Below are 26,907 nucleotides of genomic sequence, written 5' to 3'. Positions count from 1 at the left end.
AGAGAGAGAGAGACAGAGAGAAAGGTCTTCCTTTTGCCGTTGGTTCACCCTCCAATGGCCGCCGTGGCCGGCGCGCTGAAGCCAGCGCACTGCGCTGATCTGAAGCCAGGAGCCAGGTGCTTCTCCTGGTCTCCCATGCAGGTGCAGGGCCCGAGGACTTGGGCCATTCTCCAATGCACTCCCGGGCCACAGCAGAGAGCTAGACAGGAAGAGGAGCGACCGTGACAGAATCTGGCTCCCCGACCGGGAATAGAACCCTGTGTGCCGGCGCCACAGGCAGAGGATTAGTCTATTGAGCCGTGGCACTGGCCTGAGTTGGCTTCTTGAGGAATCCAAACTAAGACAAGTGGTGCTTTGACTGGCATAGCTCTTTGCAATGAGTTTGTGTATATTTGTTTTATCCTTCCAACTAAGATAATCACATTTGTGTCTCTCTCTATTTCTGATGCAATACTGCATAGGACTTTTTTTTGTGACTATCAGTTAGTTTAAGGGAATTTTCTTTCTTTGAACTTCTGTGTATTTTTCTCTTTTGCATTCCTGTTATTCAAGTTTTTAAAACTGAGATGAAACTAAACACTTATTTGATTTTCAACTCAGTGCTTACTGCTTTTGATTGTGAGCCTATCTTCAAATTACAATTTGGATGGCATTTGACTTAAAGAAATCAGAATTATTTTAGTAAAGAATGTGAAATCAATGCCTTTTTGATGAATAGAGTCTTTACATCTGAATAATAAATAGGCTGTTCTTTGTTTTCATAAATAGCTGGGGGAAATCACAAACCCCTGTTATCTCTTGTCATTAAACTCATCCTGGAGATGTGTGGCTTCTAGTTCAGAAATACTTACAAAAAGCAAGCTCATAGATGTAGACTGTCCAAAGAGAAAGATAAAGTATAAATAAAAAGTGGATGAATAATTTATCTGTTATAGGAACAGCAAGGAAGCTCACAGGGGAAGCATGCAGAGGAGCACACCTTCACACTAATGCCCAAGTATGACACTCCAATAAAGACCTTGACGTTCATGTTTATCTCACGTTAATCTGCCAGTTACCACAGGGTCAGTCTTCTTCTAGTGGCCATAATGGATGATTTATATTAAGCATGACAAGTATCTTTCTCATCGTTACCTTAATGTGTTGAGAAATACACCAAAGCAAATCAACACCATAGTTTTAATAGCTATAAAATTAATGTGTCTGTTTTAAATGTTATAGCCATGATATTTGGCACTCATTAATTTTTGGTCTGTATTAGTTTTTTTTTTATTTTATGAATTTAATTGAGAGGCAGAGTTATAGACAGTGAGAAGGAGAGACAGAGGGAAAGGTCTTCGTTCTGCTGGTTCACTCCCTAATTAGCCGCAACAGCCAGAGCTGTGCCAATCTGCAGCCAGGAGCCAGGAGCTTTTTCTGGGTCTCCCACATGGGTGCAGGGGCCCAAGTACTTGGGCCATCTTCTACTGCTTTCCCAGGCTATCACAGAGAGCCGGATTGGAAGAGGAGCAGCCAGGACTAGAACCGGCGCCCATATGGGATGCCAGCGCTACAGGCAGAGGATTGACCTACTGTGCTACAGTGCTGGCCCCATGTATTAGATTTAAAAAAACGATTCACACAACTAGAGCCCTTATAATTAAAGTGAGATTTTGTTTGATTTTTAAAAATTGACACAGCAATTATATTTATTTATGGGATAAGGTATGATATTTCAACGCATGTATACAAAATGTAATGATCAGGTCAGATAATTGTCATTGCTATCAATTAAAACATTCATTTTATTGTGATGAAAACATTAAAAATCCTCTCTAATAGTTAATTTGAAATAGACAATTAATTATTGCCAGCCATAGATACTCTATTAGGCTGTAAAAAACTCAAGATTATTCCTTTCATCCAACTGTACTCTTGGACTCATTAACCATCCCTTCTCCATCCTTCTCCTCCGCCCTTCCCAGGCTTTGATAACCACTGTTATACTCTTTGAAGTCACATGTTTCAGCTTTCACATGTACCTGACTTTTATTTGGGGAAATGACTGGTCCGCTTGCGGGATTACTTTCTTCTCTGCAGTTTCCTTCCAAGAACAGGCTCTCGAGCTCATTGATTTTAACAGAGTACAAATAACGTAATACTGTTAAAGGACTGTCCTGGTGAACCAAAGGAAATAGAACTTGGAGCTTACTATCTAATTAATTATGTCCATTTTTAGAAGTTATGCAAAATATAGAAAAGAAACAGAAAATTTAAATCCTTCTACTTAGGCATGATTATTCATGCACTAAAGAACTTTTTTTTTAAACCAGCCAATTTTGGGGGTAGTTTGTAAGCATGTATGATTTGTCTGTATGTATATTCAGCATCCTGCTTATAATATGAATATTTTCTTATGTTATTTAATATTCTTTTAGATTTTTTATTTGAAATAATGTTTTAATTCATAATGAGTAGAGAATTCTCATGTACCCTTTACCCAGTTTCTCCCAATAGTACCATCTTACAAAACTATGATAGAGTATCAAAGCCAGGAAATTGACATCAATAGAATGTGTACTTATGTAATATTTGTATTGATTTGTGTAAACACTATCAAAATTAAGATTAAAAACTATTCCATCATCACAAAGCTCTCATTCATAACTGCCTGTTTGTAGTCATGTTTGTCCCTTTGTCTCTAACCTTTCCTCACCTCTGGCAACTACTAATTTGTTTTTAGCTCTACAATATTGTCATTTTGAGAATTACAAATAAATCTAATAATTTCTTTATTAGACTTTTTGATATTGGATTTTTCTACTCATTATAATGTTCTTGACAGCCATCTGAACTGCTGCAAGTATCTGTGGGTTCATCCTCATCATGCTGAATAGTATTCCATGGTACGTATCACAGTTTGCTTAATCATTACCTATTGAAGGACACCTGAATAGTTTTGCTGTTACCAATAAAGTTTCTTTGAACATTGTGTACCAGGTTTTCCGTGAAGTTCTTTCTTTCTGTACTAAGTTTTCAAGAATGTGACTGTTGGGTTGTAGAGCATATATATTTAATTGTGTTTTCAAAAGAAACTAATGAGGTTAAGAAACTACCTAGTTACATGGCACAAAAGTGGCTGTAGCATTTTGCTTTCCCACCAGCCGGGTATGAGAACTCTAGTTTCTCTGCATCCTCACCAGCATTTGGTGTTGCCACTGTTTTTTATTTTAGCTGTTTTGATAGTCTTCTAATTTTATATATTTTTATTTTTAACTTAGCTGTTTCAATAGTCTTACAATATTGTTTTACATATATTGGCATTTATTCAAGAATTCCATAGGTAAATTTTTTTCAATGCCACCATAACCAATAGTCATTATTACATATTAAATGATCTTTCTTCAACAGTTCTATTTTCACTGTACTCACTCATGGAGCAATTAAGTTATCAGGGAAAATAGCCTATGGGTTGTCTCCTTGTTTACTTAGAAATAAGCCATCTATATTTTGCCTTTGTTGTATTTAGTCTCTGCCAGATATGGATGCACTGGGGGAAGAGGGAAGGAGGGAGGGAGGGAGGGAGACAGAGAGACAGAGAGAGAAAGAGAGTGTATTGATTTAAAATGGGAGAATACGATTACTGTTCACAGACCCAGGCTAGGAGATGGTTGTATTGGCTGTTTTGCCCAGTGCTTGTGACCTGGAGGTACCTTCCAATTTTGCAAGCCAGGATGGATGTTGTTTTGCAAGCCAGGTGGGTGTTGTTTCAACATACACATTCTTCACTGCCTCACACAGAGGATGACTGAGGAATCTGCCTTTGCCTTTCGTGAAGCCCCAGCTCTTTGTGCTTGCTTTCATTGCCAACTGCAGAGGGCTTTGGAGAGGATGACCACAAGCCCAGAGATGCAGGAGGAGGTGGGTTTATGTGGGTGGTTAATGCAGTTACATTACAGGAGCTTCTCTGAAAGAACAAAGTGCTATCCATGTAGGTGAAGAAAAGATTGCCTGAGAGCTTTCCTTAATGTATTAGGCACGAGTAGGTCGATAGCTGTATTTGCAAAGCCCCCTTCCTTCCTAGGAAAAAACAAGTTTCCCCAAACCTGAAAGTTAATGGCACAGCAGTCAATTTAAAAATGGATATCAGACCTGAAGAAAATGTGATGCCCATTAAATTGTAGGGGCTGCAAAAGAGGGGCCCATAATTAGCACATAAGTCTGTTGGCTGCGACAGCATGCGGTCCTGGGAAGATGGATTCACCAGCACGGTGCTGAACGCTGCGGCTGGGCTGAGCAGGTTCACCTCCTGTCACCGTCACTGCAACTAATCCTCCTGGCACATGGGGTCTTAATATATGACTTCACCAAGGCTAAATTCAAGACTTTATAACACCATAAATTGCTGTGAGAGGGTCTTTCTAATTGACTACTTAGTAACAGCATTATTGATGATGAGCTGAATTTTTAGCAATCAATTGCCAATTAGTAACAGAGAGGAAAATGATGTAGACAATGTCCAGGTTGCAGAAAAAGCTATGGGAAAAGGATAAAAGCTACTTGATAAGAAACCAACTGAAAGCCAAGTAAGACGTGAAAGAAAAGCAAATCAGCTCTAGGCAAACCTCTTAGGTGGGGAATAGGAGGCCCTGGAAATGCACTAATGCCAGCATGAAGTGGGTAATCCTAACTAGTTGTTCTTTACTTCTGCTACTTGGATAAAACCAAATGTCTTCACAGGTCTGACTGGCACTTACTCACCTTTAAAAAAAATTAATGCATCTTATTTGCTAGAGCAGTTTTAAGTTTACAGAAAATTGATTGTATAATACAGAGTTCCCAATCACCTTCTCCTTTTGCCCCCATTTGCCCTGTTATTAAATTTTGTCTATTGTGCTATACTTGTCACAACTGATGAGAAAACATTGATATATGGTTATGAACTAAAACTCACGGGGCTGGCACTGTGGTGTAGTGGGTAAAGCCGCCGCCTGCAGTGCCGACATCCCATATGGCATTGGTTCGAGTCCTGGCTGCTCCACTTCCAATCTAGCTCTCTGCTCTGGCCTGGGAAAACAGTGGAGGATGACCCAAGTCCTTGGGCCCCTGCACTCATTTGGGAGGCCCAGAGGAATCTTCTGGCTCCTGGCTTTGGATTGGCACAACTTCAGACATTGCAGCCAACCGGGGAGTGAACCAGTGGATGGAAGACCTCTCTCTCTCTCTCTGTGTGTGTGTGTGTGTGTGAGTGTGTGTTTCCTTCTCTCTCTGTGTAACTCTGACTTTCAAGTAAATAAATAAATCTTAAAAAAAATCACAGTTCACATCAGGGTTCTTTGTGTTGTACAGTTCTACCAGGGTATAATGACATGGATCTACTACAGACTATTATACAGAATTGTTTTACAACCTTAAAAATCCTCATGTCCTTGGAACCACAGATTTTCCTGTCTGTAGACTTTTATCTTTTTAGAAACATTATACAGGTGGAATCATATGATAAACAGTATTTTCAGACAGAATTTCTTTTGCTTAGCAAAATGCATTTAAATTTCTTTTATGTGTTTCCATAGCTGGGTAGCATAATTTTTTAAATTAATTAATTTGATCATTAGTTATTAGCTACATCCTTGTGTCAGGTGCTGTCCAAGTTCAGAAATGCAAAGACAAATAAAAACTGCTTTGCTCGTGTGAAGTGCACATGGGAACCAGTGGGGAGAGATGATTAAAATAGAGGTCACGCCATGCAGATGGAAGAAGTAGAGCACGAAGTGAAGACAGTGAACTGCATTAGGTGATGGCTCCAAGCAGCAAAAACAAAGGATTCTAGCACGATGGAGAAGGCAAGCTTTGAACGTGAACTGGGCTGCCTTCCAATTTTGCAAGCCAGGATGGAGAAAAAAAGTGTGTAAATAAACAACAAGCAGTATAGAAATTAAGATATTAATATATTACAAGTGAGCAAGAAAGTAAGGCAGAAGAGAATAAGGCAGAAAATATTTTTAGTTGCAGTTGTTCTGCATGAATGCTTGTGATGAGCATTTTACATTATTTTCTTTCATAAGATAGGAGAATTTTTCCTGGTGCTCCAAACAAAGTTAATTCCTTCCCCTTGAGTAATGTGAGTTTAGATATGGATCTTTTCCTACTGAGAATCACAGAATTCTATATGTGGAAGGAACCTTGCTGGAAATGTAGCCTAGCTCATTTATTTTATAGATGGGGGATTAATGGCTGAAAAATTAAGTGTTTCTCTTTGCTGTTTAGGGCAGTGCAGAGCGGGGAAGTAGGTGTTCCAATTCTTATTCCAGTGGCCCTTCCCTCACTGCTTTTCTAAATGCAGAGAAAAAAAATGAGCAATGATATTGCTCAAGAGCAGTTTATGAAACAGTTCAAAGAAGAGAATGAGAGGTGAGTATGCATCTTGCTCAACCCAGAGGAAAGTCCACAAAGTGTGAAAACCCCGATGATGGCTGCCCTAAGGGTCTGTGAATGAAAGGGGAGATAAGAAGAGTGGAGTTGAGAAGAGAAGAAATGGAACCAAAATAAGAAAGGAACAGAGGGGAGGAAAGGAGAGAAAGAGCTCAAGGACACTTGTAGGATTTTAATATACATATATATAGTTAAATAACTTAACTGACATATGATTGTACATTTTTATGGGGTACAGTATGATATTTCAATAAATGAATACAATGTGTAATGACCAGATCAAGGTAACTGGTGTATCTACCACCTTAAACACATTTCTTTGTGTTAGGAGCATTCAAAATTCTGTCTGTAGACTATTTGGAAATATATAATTCATTGCTAACTGTAATTCCTGCTTTATACAACATTAGAAGTCATCCGTCTTACCCACCTGCATCCCTGTACCTGTTAATCATCCCTGCCTCACCCCTCCCCACCTGCTCTTAGCCTCTGGTAACCACTATTCTACTTTGTATTTCTATGAGATCAACTCTCAGCTTCCACACATAAGTGAGAACATGACTCATGGTATTTGATCTTTTACTTTGAAAAGAATGTTGCCAAGTCTGTTGGGTCAAAAAAATCAGTACTAGACAACTTAAAAATTCCAGACAGCCTGGGGCATCTAGAAAGAACATGAATTCAAGGAAGGAAGTCAAATTCCTGTTATCATCTTCTGAGACTCTCCAGTAGGAGGTCATGATTCTGAGGTCAACACACTCTCACAGACTTTCCTGATTTGAGCCTTGTTATTCCAGTTTTCTGCATCGTCCTAGCATGTTCAGACCTTTGCCTGGGAGACAGGCTGAAGCTCACCGGCCGTTGCTGGGTGTGGTTTGCACCCTGTGGGCTGACTGCTCTAACAGGAGGCTGACTGTGACCACACAGGGTTAAGATCTGTCTTTCTTACTCTTTCACTTCTCTTCTTCTCTCCCTGGCCCCTCCATTACCTCCCCTTTCTACACTCTTTGTTTTGCTTTTTAGCTGTGTAGTAAGATTATCTAAAGCCCTCTTAAATTGTTTTATGACTTAAACTCCAATGGTTTAAATTGCTGTATTTGCCCACTTTGTGTCAATGTACCAAAATACTTGGGTTTAGGTAACTTATAAAAATGTTTATTTAGCTCAAGGTTCTGTAAGGTTCTGAGAGAATGCCATCAGTGTCTTTGCTGGGGCCCTCTGGCTACATCACAACATAGTAAAGCAGAAAGGGAAATGGCCACGTGCAAAAAGGGGTGAGTAGGTGGGGTCCCTTTGCTTTATCATAACCCACTCTCACGAGAACTCACATACTCCTTTGGGACCCAACAGATTCCTCAGAACCAGCACTCCTTTATGTGCATAAGAGTGGAGCCAGGTGACCTAATTACCTTCCTCTGCTTCCTGTCTTTTAAAGGTTGTGCCACATCAGTTTCCAATACACTTTTGGAAGACAAGTCATGTCCTAGCCATAGCCATTGCTTTGCATATTTTCTTCCTTTATTCCAGAAACATAGAGGTTTTTGTCCATTCTGGGAATGACGAATAGTGGCGTAGGGGTGCTGGTAACAGAGAAAAGGAACTTCTGAAAAACTGAAACGTGGTCCTGTTGTTCTCTCTGCATGCTCTAATGACGTAAATGGACCATGGCCCATGAACTCCTCCTGTGTAGCAGCATGAATGTGGAGAGGGATGAAGGCAAAGTAGTAAATGCTGGTACTCTCCTAACTCATTACATTTTGGTGCTTGTTTTTATAGACAATTTCCAGTAAGTTTGTATACATATAACTTAACTAACAATACCTTGCAACTTTACTTTCAACAACAGCTCACGTACAACCAGTACTGTGCTGCTTTCTCTTGGATTAAGGAAGTGGTTCTCAAAGTTTCAATGACATCAAACACCATGAGGGGAGGTTATGAAAATATACATTTCAGAGACTCCCTCCCCTGCAGAGGTTTTGATTTAGCAGGAGTGGGAGGGGCATGAGAATTTACAGTTCTGTTTCTAACAAATTCCCGAATGATGCTCACACTGCTTGTCAGGGAACCATGCTTGCAGAACTAGTAATCTATGAAGTAATGACTTTGGAAGAATTCTGCAGAAATAAAAATACATCAGAGATGCATTACACTTCAGGGATATGGCTGTACAACATAAACACCCAATAACTGGACATCTGACACCTTAGCATAAATGTGATGCTATTCATTTCCAATAAGAAGATAACTGGTTTGGATGTAGGTGGGATGGTCATATGCCTTGGATTATGCTGGATATGTAAATTTCTAAGCAACTTTACTCCTTTCAATCATATGCATAGTTTAACAGAATTTAATATTTCTAGTCTCATGGGAGACTTCATTTAAATATGCTCACAGAATGATAAAAAAAATTCTATTGTTAGGCCATAGGTCCCAGTGTTTGCTTCAAGGAACATCATCACTGTAGCATTGAAGTAAAATTTAAGTAAAGGAAGCGGGTGAGGAAGTTCCATAGCAGGAAGCCCCCAGACAGGCATGGGAAGGATGCAGTGTGAGAGTGGTCGTCTTCAGCCAGGGAAGTAGGATCAGCAGGGTGGGAAGATCTTCATGGTCCCAGCCAACACGTTGTGCGCAGGTGGAATTTCTTCCACATCAGCCCTGCTTTAAAAGGCTTTCCAACTGGTTAAACTAGGCCCACCCAGGTTTTCCCTGCTAAGCTCCTTTAATTAAACCAACTCAGTAGGGACTTTCATTCAATCTGCACAATCCTTGTAGAGCAACACTCAGATCAGTGTTTGAGTTAATAAGTGAGAACTATCACTTAGCCAGGTTGATCCATCAGGAAAGCCAGGTGGGAGAGTATGGGTCTGCTGAGAGCGAGAGTGTCTTGAAAAGTTCTAGGAGGGTTTTGAGGGCCAGGAAGCCATCTTTCCCCGCCTTTCAGCTCTGTATTCAGGAGTCGTCTCCTAATAGACTGAGAAAAAGAGGGGGAGAAGTCCTTAATAATGTTTTCTGCAAATGTGTGAAAGCTGGATGTGAGGAGAAAAAGCTGCTTGCAGCAACCAGGAGATGACTCACCTTTAAACAGAAAATCAGTTGCCTCCAGCAAAGCGGAATTGCAATGCTGTCCTGGACGGCAGTTTGCCCTGACAACTTTCTCAGCAGCCTGGTGGGGACTTTTCTCTCTCAGTCGTCAGTAATGCAGACTTGGTCTCAGACAGCAGGTAGGAGTGAGACTCTCCATTGGGAAGCTGCCTGCCCTTTGGTCTGTGAGCACTGATGAATGTTGGCCAGGTGGTTCACAGTGTCTTTCCACGTATCATAAAAACGACTGTTTCTGAGGGACGTTCTGTGGGCTATTAATCAAAGATCCAGACATGATTTAAAATTCTATGATTGTCAGGGAATCAATCATGTGGCATTGTCAGGTAAACTCCTGAGAACGTGGAGCACCATTTAATTCCCACCTCAGAAAGTCAGAAATTAACGTGGCATTCACGGCAGCCAGAGTGGATAATTGTGTGTTCTGTAAGAGTCCACCACAAGAGCCCATCACGAGTGGAGTGGTTTACAGATAAACACTATTATCAAAAGACAGGAGAACATGCTGCTTACATAAAGTATCCCTTTCAGAGGAAACTGCACGAAGAGGGGTGGAGACCAGAAGAAAAGCACAAATTATGGCATGCGTGAGGGAATGTAACCCAGCAGGGTTAGAGTCGTGGGAAAGCACACCATTTTATCTCCTCTTTCAAAGTCTTCTTTCTTGGTCTCTTATATGATAGCCTCCTAAGACTATTTTGATGTTCTCTAGGTGCCCAAAGATCCATCTCAAGCCTTACCTCTCAAGGGTTTGCTGCGGTTGACGTTTTCCTTCCAACTTTCTTTTAAAGTTTACCCTCCTAGGCAGGCATGTAGTACAGAGGTTAAAACTGCCCTTTGAGACTCCTGCATCGCATATTGGAGTGCCTCATTAGAGTGTGGGAGCCTCTGCTCCGGATCCAGCTTCCTGCCTAACGCACACCCTAGGAGGCAGCGTTTAATGACTCAAGTACTTGGGTTCTTGCCACTCACTTGAGAGACCTGGATGGAATTCTTGATTCCTGGTTTTGGCCTGGCTTAGCCTTGTCTGTTGTGGGCATTTGAGGAGTAAGCCGGCAGGTAGAAAACAATCTATCTCTATCTACCTGCCTTTCAAATAAAATGAAAAGAAATAAAATAAGAAACTAAACACCTTATGAATAATACTTTAAAAATCTATTTTAATTTTTTGAGTTCTGAGAGATGCTCTGATAACAATATTGGTACTGAGTTTTGGAATTTGATGGTAGATCATATAATATAATGCCAAGTTATTCCTGGTTTGATATAGAAATTTGGCTATTTCCCCTCACTCCCCTATTTCTTTCCAGCTGAGGAAGGAAGGGATATGGATAGCTCCCTCCATGTCCTGGGAAAGAAAACTGATTTATTTGGCTGCTTGTGCTGGATTTTGATAGACATCCCTAAATAGATGAATAGTTGTACACCTGAGTTTCATTCCCATTACATTTATCACTGGGAAGTAGCTTAAAGGTCTATTTTCCAATATGTAAAAAAAGTTACTAAAACCAAGACTCATAAAAGTTATGTGAATTTCCCAGGATCACATTATCTTGAGGATTTTGGTATATAGGAGAACTGAGATCACAGAAGTGAATAGTTCCTGTGGGCTTCCACGCAGTGTGGCACGTGACTGGTGATACTAACAGCCTGTGGCCTTTTCTGTCACACATGAAATCACATAAGCATTCAGCTACTATTTGTGCCTCAATAGACTTGCTTTGTTGAGTATTACAAAGAGTAGTTGCACTAGTACAGGGATAGAAAAATAGAATGCAGTGTTTTCAACGTGCAATGCCTCCCAATTCTATCACCTTTTGAAATTACCGAGGGCTAAATGTTTGGTACTTAGATCAGTGGAATTCTTCTGAACTGTATAATCTGGGATAAATCACTTAGTGTCTCTGAGTACGGGGTTACTTATAAAATGGACAGGTTAAATTAGATCCCCTTTCAACACTGAAGTTCTATAATGATCATGGTTGAGGGAAAAACATCAATGGGAAATAGGATCTAAGTTGGATGGTTTGTTTTTGTTTGGAAACTGACAATGATTCTGACAGAATCATTAGCATCCCTGAAAGATCAATTATCCCGCGACTTATTTATGCACAAGCAAAGGCCTGCTTAGTCACTCCGGACAAATATGGTTGTTATCTTCAAGTGATATTATTGCCAAGGAAACCACACTTTTGGTCTTTTCGGAGACACTTTAATCATGCTAATGGAGCTTATAATTCCACACCAAATCATGATTAATAAGATAAAGTGTACAGGCTCAGAGAAAGGAATCTGTAGCCAATCCACACATTGCTGAGACGCCTGATGCAGGAGGGTATATTTTCTCAGAAAATCCATCCTTGTAAATGATACTGATGTCATCCTGAAGCTTTCCTGCTGGCTAATCTTCAAGAGAGCTAGCTCCCCCATCCCTCAGATATGCAGCCCTCTTTCTGTTTCAGCTGTAGTTGTTTATATTCTGCCCAGCCATCTCCCCAGGCTCCTCCTAGGCATATATTTTCCTTACATTTCCTCCTGCTGCCTTTGAGGCAAGCTTCACAACTCTCTTTTATTGTTATTTGTTTATATTGCCAAGGACTAAGGGAAAAATATGTGGTTTGGCAAAAGTTACAAATCTCAGAGAAAGAGTCTCAAAATATTCCAACACTGTTGGCCCTGGACTTCTCTGAACAGTAAGAGGACTACAGACACATGTTGGCAGCCTCCTTGCAGACTTCCGTGGATATTCCTGACATCTCATGGTGGTGCTTTGCTGGGCCCATGTCGGGCAGTAAGGCAGCATGCTCATAAGAACTGGTCAATCTAGGGTCCACTAGGTCTGGAATGTTGGTCCCCAGACTGTTCTGGTCTTGCTGTCCTGTTTTCTTCATTAACATTTAGGATAATTTTTTTTTTTATTGTTCTTTAGTCCAAATGGCATGTCCATAGGCGAGGAGGCTTTTATAATATTCTTATGCTTTGGTTAATGTTCAGGTTCTTGTTTCCTCTCTTAGTCTTGAATCTTGGAGGTGCCAAGTTCTTTCATATTGGTTCCCAGTTCCACTCCTTGGTTCAGCTGAAAACTTCCCTACAGGTCATCTGAACTTCAGGTGAGTGGCTCTGTTCAGCGCTGTGTTGAATGGTGTTTAACAACCAGTTCTTAGAAAGGAAGAAAAATCTGATTCATAACCTTATCCATTTACATGGTGTAAATATTCCATGTGGCTGATGTCAGATCCCCTACATGACTCCACTAACTTGGAATTGGGAGATGTATGTGACTGGCACTTGCTAGCTGACTCCAGTATCCCAATAATCTGTTCTCTAATTTATGGCATACAGTAGTGTGACATGGTACAAGGAGAAAACAGCTTTATCCTTACTCATCACTGCTTTCTTTAACAAACAAACAAACAAACAAACAAAAAAACAATGTGTGTGTGTATGTTTCCCCCCACCCTGGAAGAAATCACAGGCAGATCTCTAAACTGCTCTGGTAACTTTGGTATTAAAAATACCCACTTGGGGATGGCATTGTGGCATAGAACGTTAAGCCATGACCTGTAGTGCCAGAATCCCATATGGGCACTGGTTGGATTCCTGGCTGCTCTACTTCTAATCCAATTCCCTGCTAATGCACCTAGGGAAGCAGCAGAAGATTTTCAAGTACCTGGGCCCCTGAATCCATGTGGGAGACCAGAAGAAGTTGCTTACTTCTGGCTTCAGCCTGACACAGCCCTAGCCATTAAGGCCATTTGGGGAGTGAACCAGTGGATGGAAGATCTCTCTCTCTCTTTCCCCAAATAAACCCTTTATTTAATGAGTACAAATTTCATAAATATAATTTTAGGAATATAGTGATTTTTCCCATCATACCCGCCTTTCCACACCCATTCCCACCCCACCTCCTCCCTCTCCCTCTCCCTCTCCCATTCCCATTCCCATTCCCATTCCCATTCCCATTCCCATTCCCATTCCCATTATCTATTAAGAAAAAACAAATAAAAAACAGTTCCTTGAGAGTCAGGACAAGGGCTATTCAAGTCATTGCTTCTCAAAAGTGTCAATTTCACTTCTACAGATTTCCTTTTAAGTGCTTTTTTAGTTATCACAGGTCAGGGAGAATATATGGTATTTGTCTATTAAGCATCAAGTTTTCCAGATTTATCCATTTTGCTGCAGATTACTGGATTTTTTTTCTTTTTCTTTTTCTTTTTACCACTGTGTAGTATTCCATAGTGTATATATGCCATAATTTCTTTATCTAGTCTTCAGCTGATGGACATTTAGTGTCACTCCCCCTCTTCACGGAGGAACGACACAGGACCCTGCGCTGTTCTTTTGTCTGCTCGGCCCTTCCCGGGTTTGCTGCTGGTTCTTCCCGGGTTGGCTGCCGTCCTTCCACCTCCGTGGAAGGGCGGTGCCCCCTGCCACTTTCCCCACTTCCGCGGGGGAGCAGCACACCGCCGGCCGGCTCTCTCGGGGGCTGCTCAGATGTTATCCGGATGTTCCCCTTAGATGTTCCTGGTGCATGTTGTCTCTCTCCTCCTTTATAGTCCTCTTCCACCAATCCCAACTCTGCTACCCACACGCCAAGTACGCTGCTCTCCTCCAATCAGGAGCAGGATCAGCTCCTGCAGGTTATTGGTCGAACTGGAGGCAGCTGTGTAAAAGTTCTTTACTCCTCTCCCAGCGCCATATTGTGGGAAAGCAGATGCATAGAATAAGTCTTAATTCCAGTAACTTAGTCTAGTCTGAGTTGCTCCCCACAATTTAGGTTGATTCATGTCTTAGCTATTGTGAATTAAGCTTCAATAAACATGGGGATGAGATAACTCTTTTATTTGCTGATTCCATTTCCTTTGGGTAAATTCCAAGGAGTGGGATGGCTGGGTTGAATGGTAGGGTTATATTCAGGTTTCTGAGGAATCTCCAGACTGACTTCCATAGTGGTCTTACCAGTTTGCATTCCCACCAACAGTGGGTTAGTGTCCCTTTTTCCCCACATGCTCGCCAACATCTGTTGTTAGTTGATTTCTGTATATAAGCCATTCTAACTGGGGTGAGGTGAAACCTCATTATGGTTTTGATTTGCATTTCCCTGATGGCTAGTGATCCTGAGCATTTGTTCATGTGTCTGTTGGCCATTTGGATTTCCTCTTTTGAAAAGTGTCTATTGAGGTCCTTGGCCCATCTCTTAAGTGGGTTGTTTATTTTGATGTTGTGGAGTTTCTTGATCTCTTTGTAGATTCTGGTTATTAATCCTTTATCAGTTGCATAGTTGCATTCTGTTGGTTGCCTCTTCACTTTCCTGTTTCTTTTTTTTTTTTTTTTTATTTGACAGGTAGAGTTATAGACAGAGAGAGAAAGAGAGAGAGAAAGAGAGAGAGAGAGAGAGAGAGAGAGTCTTCCTTCAGTTGGTTCACTCCCCAAATGGCCACTACAGCCGGCACTGTTCCCATCCAAAGCCAGAAGTCAGGGGCTTCTTCCTGGTCTCCCATGCGGGTGCAGGGGCCCAAGGAGTTGGGCCATCCTCCACTGCCCTCCTGGGCCACAGCAAATAGCTGGACTGGAAGAGGAACAGCCGGGACTAGAACCCGGCACCCATATGGGATGCCAGTGCTGCAGGCATAGGATTAACCAAGTGAGCCATGGTGCCGGCCCCTCCTGAGTGTTTCTTTGGCTTCTCAATTTGGTGTAATCCCATTTGTTAATTTTGGCTTTGAGAAGCTTACAAGACAAAGCACAGGAAAGTAGACAGACCAAACACAAAAAGAAATTAGAAAACTATAAAACACTGATAGGAATCTATAGGATACTATCAAATGATCCAACATAATGGTTCTAGGAGCTCTTGAAGGTGTGGAAAGAGAGAAAAGTTAGAAGGCCTTTTTGTGAAATAATAAAACTTCCCCAATTTGGAGAAAGGGAGGTCCAAGTACAGGAAGCACACAGAACTCCCAACAGACATGATCAGAAAAGAGTTTCACCACAACAAATTGTAATCAAACCCTCCACAGTAAAACACAAAGAGAGAGAAAAACACCAGATTACTATCAGAGGATCTCTAATTAGACTCACAGCAGACTTCTCATTAAAAACCCTACAGGCTAGGAGAGAATGGTGAGATATAGTCCAAGTCTTAAGAGAAAAAGAATATCCTGCAAAGCTCTCATTTATGAAAGAAGGTGAAATAAAGACCTTCCATGACAAATAGAGACTGAAAGAATTTATCACCACCCATCCAGCCCTGCAGAAGATGCTTAAAAATGTGCTGCACACAGAAACACAGAAGAGTGGCCAGGGAGCTCTGTTCAGTGCTCCAGGGTGAAAGGCTTATCTGAGGTGACACACCCAGGCATGGCATGGTAAACCTGTTTGTTTTTGTTTTTGTTTTAAATCAGAGCGAAGGTTTCTTCTTGTCTATTGGCATTGACTAAGCGGAGCTCCTCTCCTTGAAGGACACCAATGTCTGGGTGCTAACTCCAGAGAGTATATTATTCATTTGCTCTGTGACAAGGACCACGCAAAGGATCTGTGCAGTACTCAGTGTAAGCTCGGATTCCCAGCAATGTCCTTCGCCAGGTATCTGGGGAGCCCTGATTATATGGAGCCTTCCACAGTGACTGCCCAATGTCCCAGCGACACCCTGAGTCCTCCCATGAAGCCTCAGTGTTTTCACAGTCCCGGCACACAAGCCTCCCACATTCAAGAGCACCCAGCCCCTATCTCTTCTCTACTTGGCTGGTTGCTGGGTGCAGATATGAGCTGGCACAGCTGTTAGGTATGTCCAAAATGGCACCTGCTCTCTGTCAGCTTGTTACAGGATGCCTTTGCAGGATGATTGGTGGGTACACTATCCCCCATGGGGCTCCAAGCTGAATTCCCTCTAGACTCTTCCTGCAGCTTTTTTTGCCAGTGGCTTGGGATGCTGCAGTCTGGTCTCACCTCACTCTCCAACACTGGTATGAAGGCTCTTGGCTGCTGGGGTCCTAAGTTGTATGCATCTTTGCCCTCCACATAGGTCCACTGTGTTCCTCCAATTCATGTAGAATTTCCTCTACTATTTTTGTGCTAACTCATCTCTGAGACTGCACTCTTTCCACATTTTCAAATTATCTTCTCCTAGACTCAGGCAGCAAGCTCCCTCCCTACTCTGCCATCTTAATCCAATCTCTGCTTCTCTCTCTCTGTAACTATACCTTTTAACTAAATAGATGTATGTTTTTAAAAAGTCCACTCAAGTCTAAAACACAATTGCTCATTTAAGTTGAAACACCTTCCCTACTCCAGTTGAATTACCCTAGTCTGTAGCCTACTACCGGGCAGAACACTGTTTACCAGTTACAAATGCCAGGGCTCCCACTACATTGTGGATAGCAATGATCATCACAATCTCAACTACCAGGGATAGAAGTCTGCTCCCTATATCTTGGCATTGGAACTTCCAAGGAAAATACAGCACAGGCAAGCACTGAGTGAAATGACTATTTTACCCACATGGAGAATAAACAGGATAACACCCAATCTAGTAGTTAAGTCCCACATGGCTAATGGGTCCTCTTAGTAGCTGACGTAGGGCATGAGACCTGCATGTCTCCCTGTTGTGCTGTGGCAGAAGACCCTGACCTTCATTCACACTGTGGAGTCTGATACTGAAACCTGGGGGTGTGCCAGAATGCCATTGACCTACACACTTCAGATAAACAAAGGAGCGTAAATAGGTTAAAACTGGAAGTTACCTCACACAATGTAGCAAGCCTGGCACAAGCTATTTAGGCTCTTCACCTCTTAGTAAGGAATTATTCCAGGTCTGTGACTCCTTTTATGGGCTGGGCATTGAGACTGCCCTTTTCATCACTAGTTAAGATGGTATATTTAGTGATTTTTTTTTTTTTACTTTACAATGATGCAAAAATGATAGATATGCAACACTTCAAATTATGATTTTTGACCTTCTCCCAAGTAGTGATATGTGTGGGACACTCACTCTAGCAACACTGGGCAGCCACAGTAGGCTGAGGTGCCCAGTGATCATGAGGGGAATTAGCCGACTCCTTACAGTCTGCTGTGTTGGTGAGCTGGGATGTTTGGAAGGTTAGGGTCATTCAATGCATTTTCGACATACATCATTTTCATGTTATAATGGAACATATTGGGATGAGCCCTATTGAAAGCCATGGAGCATCTGTATTTCCTTACCTTGCTCTTTTACTCTTCTACCCCAGCCCCTGCAGCCTCTGGTTTCTCCAGTGGTGGAGGGTGTGGGTGAGTGGGAGAGTGGGACTTGTTTCTCTGCAACAGCTGTGGGGTAGGGAGAGAAGGTGTCCCTAGCTGCTTCTTTGTCTTATAGGACACTTGCAGCTTCCTTGGAAGTCCTTTCCTAAGGTCCTCCAATTCCAGGTTTCTGGCAAAGAGGTTCCTCTTCCAGCTGGCTCTTTCTTGTTCCCATTCAGAGCCTAGATTTGTCAGCCCGTATCTAGATTGTTTATTCACTCTTCTTCTACTAGACTCTAGACATACCACTGACTACCAATGTGCCAACTATCAATAAGAGCCTGCTTTTTGGACTGCCACCCATCAGGCTGCTACTGGTAGTCTCTCCTGTTTGGACTTTCTGTCAATGAAGCTGGTATCCTTAAGTTTAAGGGACACATGTCCTCTAACTGGTTCCTTTCAAACCATCTTCTCTTCACTATAGGTGGGAGGGGAAATGCCACAGCACAGAATATCTAAAGCATTCCTCAGTCTCCAACCTTTTATCCTCCTCATGAGAGTCAACTTTTAAAATTTCTTTTCCCTTTGAACTAATAATTCCATTTCTGGGAATGAATCCCAGAGAACTAACCTTCAATAATGAAATGCTTTCTGCTCAAAGGTATTCTTTTAATCTCCTTTTAGATTTCTCTGATACAATCTATAGGAGGGTGACCAGTGAAAGCTGTTAAAACTGGTGTGAAGTCACACCTTTGCAAATCTTTTGTAAATGTCACTTTATGATTATGAGGGTAAATGATAGAGACTCTCATTCAGGATCTCAGGTGAAAATGTGGAACACGAGGGGTTTCATTTTAATATCCTGCTACATATCCTTTCCTGAATCTCACCGAAGATGTGTTTATTAAGCCTGTATATCTAACATTCTTCTGTCTGACTAGATCAATTCTCTTCTATGTCTTTGTATATTAATACAATTATTTTCTAGCAGCAGCCTTTTGCAGTATTACAAATGTTTACAATATATACCTTCTTTGTACAAACAATCCCACCTTTATAGAAATTTTGGCCCATATACTAGGGTTACTAGAATATTTAATTTTTTAATTTTTAAAAATTAGATGTGATATTAATGTTATTAGAGTTAATTTTGACACAGTATATTATTACCTTATATGTTTTATGTGTGTTGCAATTTACAATAAGGTGGGATTGCATTTTCAAAGCCTCCCACACACTGCAAATTTTCACATCTAACACATCATAAGTATGTCAATCAGTTATAATGATTGAAGTGCTCAAGGAAGTCTTTGCAACTGTACTTTTGAGTTCAAGAATTCATTTATAGGGTCCAGCTCTTGATGCAACTGGTTAAGTTGCCACCTGTGGCACTGCATCCCGCTTTGATGCTGGATTGAGTCCTGTATGCTCTGTTTGAATTCAGCTCCCTGCTAATGAATCTGGGAAAGCAGAGGAAAATTACACAATTACTTGGCCCTCTGAGACTTATGTGAGAGACCCAGATGGAATTCCAGGCTCGTGGCTTCAGCTTAGCTAAGTCCTGGCCATTGTAGTCACTTGGAGAGTGAACCTCTGGATGGAAGATCACTCTCTGTCTCTCTCTGATTCTCTCTCTCTCTCTGTAACTCTGCCTTTCAAATAAGTAAATAAATCTTTTGAAAAAGACAATTTATGATTCCATAAATGGCATTTTACATGCAATTTCACAAAAGGGTTTCATTTTAAGTACTCTTTACCTATGGAACTTGTAAATTACAAAATAATCTTTTATTTTATATCAAGACACTTCATGTCTTATGGCAACATTACCAGTATTATTTAGAATAAACTCCTTTTGGAAAACATTTAAAAAATTCTGTTCCATTAAATTAATTAGGGTGTAACCTCAGGATTATGTATCTACTAATCTTGAATGGCTAACCAATATAGTGAACTATTATAAGCAAAATGAAGGGATGGCAGTATTATATATTTAAATATACTGGATTATATTATTTAAATGTATTTATATAACATTTTATTTATATATGGTCTATGGAGTATATGATAATATATAATATGTGAGAAATTAATGAAAAACAATGAAGCTTTATAAGAGGGTAAATAAAAAGACTGAATATAAGGTAAAATATTTCATTAGCTTTTCTTTGTAACTCTACAAATTATCTGGATTATATAATACAATTAAATAAGGGTAAATAAGCATGAACAACAAATCTCAAGTTATTAATAACCTTATGATAATAACTGAATAGGGTCCACATTAAAAAGCTGTGACATTACCAAATGATCCACAATAAATGCTTTTAAAGACTTAATTACTTATTATTATTTTTTAAATATTTATACATTCATTCAAAAGTCAGAGTTAGAGAGGGAGAGATGGAAAGAGAGAGAGAGATTTCTTCCATCTGCTGGTTCACTCCCCAGATAGCTGCAATAGCCAGGGTTGGGCCAGGCTGCAGCCGGTAGCTAGGCTCTTCATCTAGGCATCCCTCATGTGTGGCAGGGGCCCAAACACTTGGGCCATCTTCCACTGCTTTTCCCAAGCCATTAGCAGGGAGCTGGATAGAAGTGGAGCTGCAGGGACTCAAACCAGTACTCACATGAGATGCTGGCATTGCAGGTGGTGACTTTTATCCGCTACACCACAGTGTGAGCCTGAAAAGATATATTTATTTATTTTGAAAGAGTTACAGAGATAGGGAGAGACAGAGAGAGAGAGAGATCTTACATCTGCTGGTTCACTCTCCAGGTATCAACAATGGGCAGCACTAGGACAGCCTGAAGCCAGGAGCCAGGAGCTTCATTTGGGTCTTCCACATGTGTGGCAGGAACCCAAATACTTGAGCCATCTTCTGCTGCTTTTCCAACATGCATTAGCAGGAAACTGGATTGGAGGTAGAGCAGCTGGTACTCAAGCTGGCACCCATATGGATGCTGGTGTTGCAGGTGTTGGCTTTACTCGCTATGCCACAATGCTGCCCCCATAAAATAAAATTTTAGCAAATACAAAATATATTTTATATAATTTGTTAGCAATTATAAAATGTTTAACTCATCTCTATTTTTCATTTCAATATGTTTCTTCAAAGTTTAGATGGGATTCTTTTGAAAATAAGTTTTTGTTTTTAAATTGAATGGGGAAAAGTTGGAAGCATTCTTGGAACCAGACAAAGATGCCCATTCTCACCACTGCTATTCAATACAGTCCTGGAAGTTTTAGCCAGAGCTATTAGGCAAAACAAAACAAAACAAACAAACAAACAAAAACCAAAAAAAACCCCAGAGATACAAACTGGAAAGGAGGAAGTCAAACTATCCCTATTTTCAGATGACATGATTCTCTATATAGGGGTACCAAATGACTCCATTAAGAAACTATTGGGGCCGGTGCTGTGGCTCAATAGGCTAATCCTCCGCCTGCGGCACCTGCACACCAGGTTCTAGTCCTGGTCGGGGCGCCGGATTCTGTCCCAGTTGCCCCTCTTCCAGGCCAGCTCTCTGCTGTGGCCCGGGAGTGCAGTGGAGGATGGCCCAAGTGCTTGGGCCTTGCACCTGCATGGGAGACCAGGAGAAGCACCTGGCTCCTGCCATCGGATCAGCTTGGTGTGCCGCAGCGTCCATTGGAGGGTGAACCAACAGCAAAAGGAAGACCTTTCTCTCTGTCTCTCTCTCTCACTGTCCACTCTGCCTGTCAAAAACAAAACAAAACAAAACAAAAAAAAACAAAAAAAAACAAAAACAAAACAAAAAAACAAAACAAAAAAAAACTATTGGAACCTATAAGGGTTTGGTAAAGTGGCAGGATATAAAATTAACACAGAAAGATCAAGCACAGAAAGACCTTGTCTTTGCATGCACAGACAATGCCATGGCCGGGAAAGAACTTCTAAGATTGATCTTATTCACAATAGCTAAAAAAAAGTTAATACCTTGGAATAAATTTAACCAAGGAGGTTGAAAATCTCTACAGTGAAAATTTAAAACACTAAACAAAGAAAAAGAAAAATACACATAAAAAAGTGGAAAAATCTTCCATGTTTATGGATTGGAAGAATTAGAATCATCAAAATTTCCATACTACCAAAAGTAATTTACAGATTCAACATGATCACAATCAAAATACCAATGCTATTCTTCTCAGATTTAGAAAAAAATGATGATAAAATTCATATGGAAACACAAGAGATCCTGAATAGCTAAAACCATCTTATACAACTACAATAACAACAACAACAACAACAAACAGCTGGAGGCATCACACTACCAGATTTTAAGACATGCAAGGCAGTTATAATCAAAACAGCCTGGTACTGGCACAAAAATAGACATATAGAACAATGGAACAGAATAGAAACTCCTGAAATCAACCCACACAGCTACAACCAACTTATCTTTGACAGAAGTGTGAAAATCATTTCCTGGAGCAAGGACAGTCTCTTCTACAAACGGTTCTGGGAAAACTGGATCCCTGGGTACAGAAGTATGAAACAAGACCCCTACCTTACACCTTATAGAAAAATTCATTCAGAATGGATCAAAGACCTAAATCTATGACCTGATATCATAAAATTACTAGAGAACTTTGAGAAAATTGCAAGATATTGGCATAGGCAAATACTTCTTGGAGAAGATGTGAGAAGCACAGGCAATCAAAGCCAAATGGGATTATATTAAGCTGAAATGCTTCTGTACTGCCAAAGAAATACTCAGAAAAGTGAAGAAACAACCAACAGAATGGGAGAAAATATTTACAAACTATAAAACTGATAAAGGAATAATATCCATAATCTATAAAGAGCTCAAGATACTCAACAACAACAGAACAAACAATCTAGTTAAGAAATGAGTGAAGGACTTGAACAGGTATTATTCAAGAGAGGGAATTCAAATGGCCAAAAGACACATGAAAAAATGTTCAGGATCACTTGCCATCACGGAAATACAAATCAAAACCACAATGAGGTTTCACCTCACTCCAGTTAGAATGGCTCTCATACAGAAATCAACAAACAACAAATGTTGGTGAGGATCTGTTGAAAAAACTGATCTTCTGTATATAAAGAGAATCGAAAATGAATCTTGATGTGAATGGAAGGGGAGAGGGAGTGGGAAAGGGGAGGGTTGCGGGTGGGAGGGATGTTATGGGGGGGAAGCCATTGTAATCCATAAGCTGTACTTTGGAAATTTATATTCATTAAATAAAAGTAAAAAAAAAAAGGTACCCTCATGCACTATTGGTGGGAAAGTAAACTGGTGCAGCCATTGTAGAAGAAAGTATGGCAATACCTCAGAAATTTGAAAATAGATCTACCATATGACGCATCAATCTCACTCCTGGGGATTTACTCAAAGGAGATGAAATCAGCATATGAAAGAGTTGTCTGTACCTCCATCTTTATAGTAGCTCAATTCACAATAGCTAAGACTGGAATCAACCCAAATGCTGGTCAACTGAGGACTGGATATAGAAATTATGGGATATATACATCATGGAATACTACATAGTCTTAAAAAAAACAACAAAATCTGGTCATTTGCAACAAAATGGACAAAACTGGAAACCATTATATTTAGTGAAATAAGCCAGTCCCAAAGGTACAAATACCATATGTTTTTCCTGACTTGTGATAACTAATAGAGCACCTAAAAGGCAATCCATAGAAGTAAAATGGACACTTCAAGAAGCTATAACCTTGAACAGCCCTTGTCTTGACTGTCGAGGAACAGGATTTTTTTTGTTTTATTTATTTATTTTTTAAATACTATCTGTTGAACTCTACTCAACATAGAGATATGTATATAAAGTTAATTGAAAATAGTAAAAAATAAAGTGGGAATAAGAGAGGGAAGAGGAATGCCAGTGGGAGTGGGGGTGGGAGTGTGAGCACAGTGAGAAGTATCACCATGTTCCTAACATTGTAAATTAAAAATGTATGAAGTTTGTAACTGTAAAACTGTATAGTTCTGCATACATTCCTACAGACTTACTTCTAAGGGTACAGTTTAAAAGCTTGGCATGGAACCGCAAATCCCCTTATACTGGGTGGTAATAATAGCATTTTAAGTGTTAAAGTGAGCTTATTGATTGGATTAAGTGTTAAAGTGACTGTGTAAATAGGATTAAGTGTTTGGTAATAATAATAAATAGAATTAAAAAGGAGTAAATTTTCCAACCTGGGAAGCACGCAGCAGACTCAGAATGACAATCATGTAAGTAACAGTATGACCTCAGAATCAGCCCTTAATGCTTCCTAGACTTGCTGAAAAACCCAAATGAGAGCATTTCAGGCATGGAAAGCCAAGACACTGTGGCAAAAAGTATCTTACATGAAGGGACTCTGTGGGTGAGATCCCAGTGGAAAGAAGTGGTCATCAAAGAAGGATGCACTTTTCTCTGAAGGGAGGAGAGAAATTCCACTTTGTTTATGGCCTTGTCTAAATTATGATAGAGTTTGTGGATTCAAAAGACTTCCAGAGCCTGGCCAGCTCATGTCAAGAGCTTCAGGTGATCACTGATGTCATACATTAGAGTATTAATTGTTAAAATAATAACAGGAGTCACTGTACACTTATTTCCCATGCAGGACCTCTATCCTCAATGAGTTGGATTATGAGTTAGTAATAAAAACTGTTGTCAAAGATCTACTCCTTTTTAGTGTATTAAGTGGAGGATATTCTTGTGTCTCATAAGCTATAGTTATGTACAAGTGCTTGCAAAAGATGTATCATTCTTGGGTTCTTCTTCAAAGTTAATTAAGTTTCTCAAAAATATATGTAAATTAAAATCAGAAATGTTTATTTTTATTAAAATGTATCTTTTTCCTTATTGTAAAAATAATCCTTGCAGTGTTCAATTGCACAGTAGGGTAATAATAGTTAATAATAAGATATTGTATTTTTCTGAAGAGCTAGAAGAAACACTTTTGAATGTTCACACTACAAAGACATCTTGAATATATGAAGCAATGGATGCTAATTATCTTAATTTGATCATTAAAATCTATGCATGTATTGAAATATTGCATTGTACTCCATAAATATGTATAATTATTGCTTGTCTATAAAATAGAAAAATCTAATAAAAGAAAAGAAGAAGATTAATTATGTAAAGTTATGTAAAAGCAAAAAGGGTAAATGAAATCAAATTCCTTTTGGATATATGAAAAATGAAAATCAATTCACCAAGTAATAACACTGATATGGTTTTGCTCAGCAGGAGTATGATTGATTTTTTTCACCTCTTTTTTCTGCTATTTTCCATAGTGAGCCTGTATTACTTTTAGAATGGACAAAATGAGAAACTTTTAAAAAGTAGTACACCCACACAGAATGATATCCTTCTACTCATTTACATAATTGTGTGATTTTATTAAGCAGAAATCCATTAGCACAAAACCCACTTCCTATTCCAGTGTGTCACTTCAGGCAGTTATTAAGAATCCTTCCCACCTAAACAGTATAAACCTATTTGTTTAAATCTGCAGCCTAAGTTAAAAGGTGGGGTAAGTGCTAACATTTCTTTTTTAAGAAGGAACATCAATTTCAGTACAGATTCTCTACCTGGAACTGAAAATGTCACTGGGAAATTGTAGTCTTTAACCTAAAAGCTTAAAATCTAAATTATATGGATGAATCAGTTTAGATTCATGAATAATATGAAAAGGTCTTTTAATCATAAAAAGCCTGGACAATGAAATGAATTACTTTGAGGCTGGCTATTTCTGTAGAAGATCAAATATTTTTCCCTTTAGAAATATTTTAAAGAGGGAGTGTTGCCACTGGAAATCATCCCAACAGTGTGGGAAAAAATAGAGCTATAAATAGGATGAAGAAACAAGTGAGCAATTAAGAAATGCAGGAACAACTGAAGGCATCAACAGAGCCTAGGAAAACAGCAGCAGTGGATTTAAAAACACATTCTGCATATGTGCTCCAAAGACCTGTGGAAGCAGAGAGAAGAGCAACTTCATAATGTATGGGCTCATGTGATTTCCCAGATATCTACTTCTGGGTCCTGCAAAAGAAGTTTATAAATCAGGGCTTTTGAAACAAATACTCTTTTGCTATCATTTCAAACATAAAAACATGAATAGTTATTAGAGTAAGAATTAATCTTAAAAGTTCTCAGATTCTAATAATGTATCCTAAAATATGTTTTTCACAACTGCTACTGAATACCTATGCATTATTAGACATTGTCATAGCAAAGAGCACTACTGTTAAGATACTTTTAATGAGTTAACCTAAAAACACAAAGGAGAGGGCCAAAAAAGCCAAATAGTCCAATAGCAAGAATGTTGAAACTAGTTGTCCTTTAGTTTTTTTCAAAGAACTTTTATATGCAACATCTACAAAATTTGACTCTACATCTTCGATGTACAGAGGAAAGTGATTATTCTTCTTATAGCTCATCTCTCCTTTCTCTTGAGAGCACATTTACTGGGTAGTGGGAGAAAATGATCTACATGTGCAAGCTGGCAAAAGCTTAGGCCACTCTCTTGAGTTGGGTCTCAGGTGAGTCTTTTCTGAAAAAGCCAAAGACTAAGTTCTAAAGAGAGCCTTACTCATCCTTGTTGCAATGGAGGAGGACTTATTTGAGCCGACCCTTAATTCTGCTCTGGATGCTAGGTTCCAGTTTTTGGCAAGATTTCCCTCTTCCTTCATTTTCTTTAACACTGTCCCTTCCTCAGATGGCCAGATTTGTGGCTGGAGAACTTCCAAACCCAGGGTAGAGAAATGGCTTGGCATTACAAAGCATGTTTGAATTATTTCCTTAAATTTTCATGTGTATGTGCATGTGAGTTCACGTGTGGGCATATATGTTTTGTGGGAATAAGCAAGATGGAGAGAGAACAGGTAGTAAAATCTATATACTGTCTATGATGTATTAGGTATGTGTGAGTATTGTTGTCACATTTATTTCTTCCCACAGGAAGTTATTATGATTATGTGTTAACCAATCAAGAAAGCGAGGCTGATATGTGATCCTGGAAACAGAACTCATGTATATTTGACTTCAAAGTTTATGTTCATTCCATTGTCTTTTGGAAGTGGTAATAATGGGAAAAGTAATTTTTATGACCCTGGATGTTCAATTGATAATGTTGTCATCCAAAACAGTTGTATTAGTTTATAATGTTACAATGT

General features: G+C 39.8%; 1 long non-coding RNA gene across 1 annotated transcript; it reads left to right on the top strand.

Moving 5' to 3' along the window:
• Positions 1-8,804: 8,804 nt before the first annotated feature.
• On the top strand, positions 8,805-21,037 carry LOC149126919 (uncharacterized). Its single transcript, XR_016232289.1, has 3 exons — positions 8,805-9,638; positions 12,531-12,626; positions 15,921-21,037. It is a non-coding gene; the product is annotated as an uncharacterized LOC149126919 (long non-coding RNA).
• Positions 21,038-26,907: the final 5,870 nt, after the last annotated feature.

Source organism: Oryctolagus cuniculus, chromosome 4 (genome assembly GCF_051225735.1).
Source record: "Oryctolagus cuniculus isolate XC-2025 breed Fujian yellow rabbit chromosome 4, ASM5122573v1, whole genome shotgun sequence".
Lineage (NCBI taxonomy): Eukaryota > Metazoa > Chordata > Mammalia > Lagomorpha > Leporidae > Oryctolagus > Oryctolagus cuniculus.
Note: the sequence above shows the minus strand (reverse complement) of the source record. Positions and strands in the feature narration are given on the sequence as shown.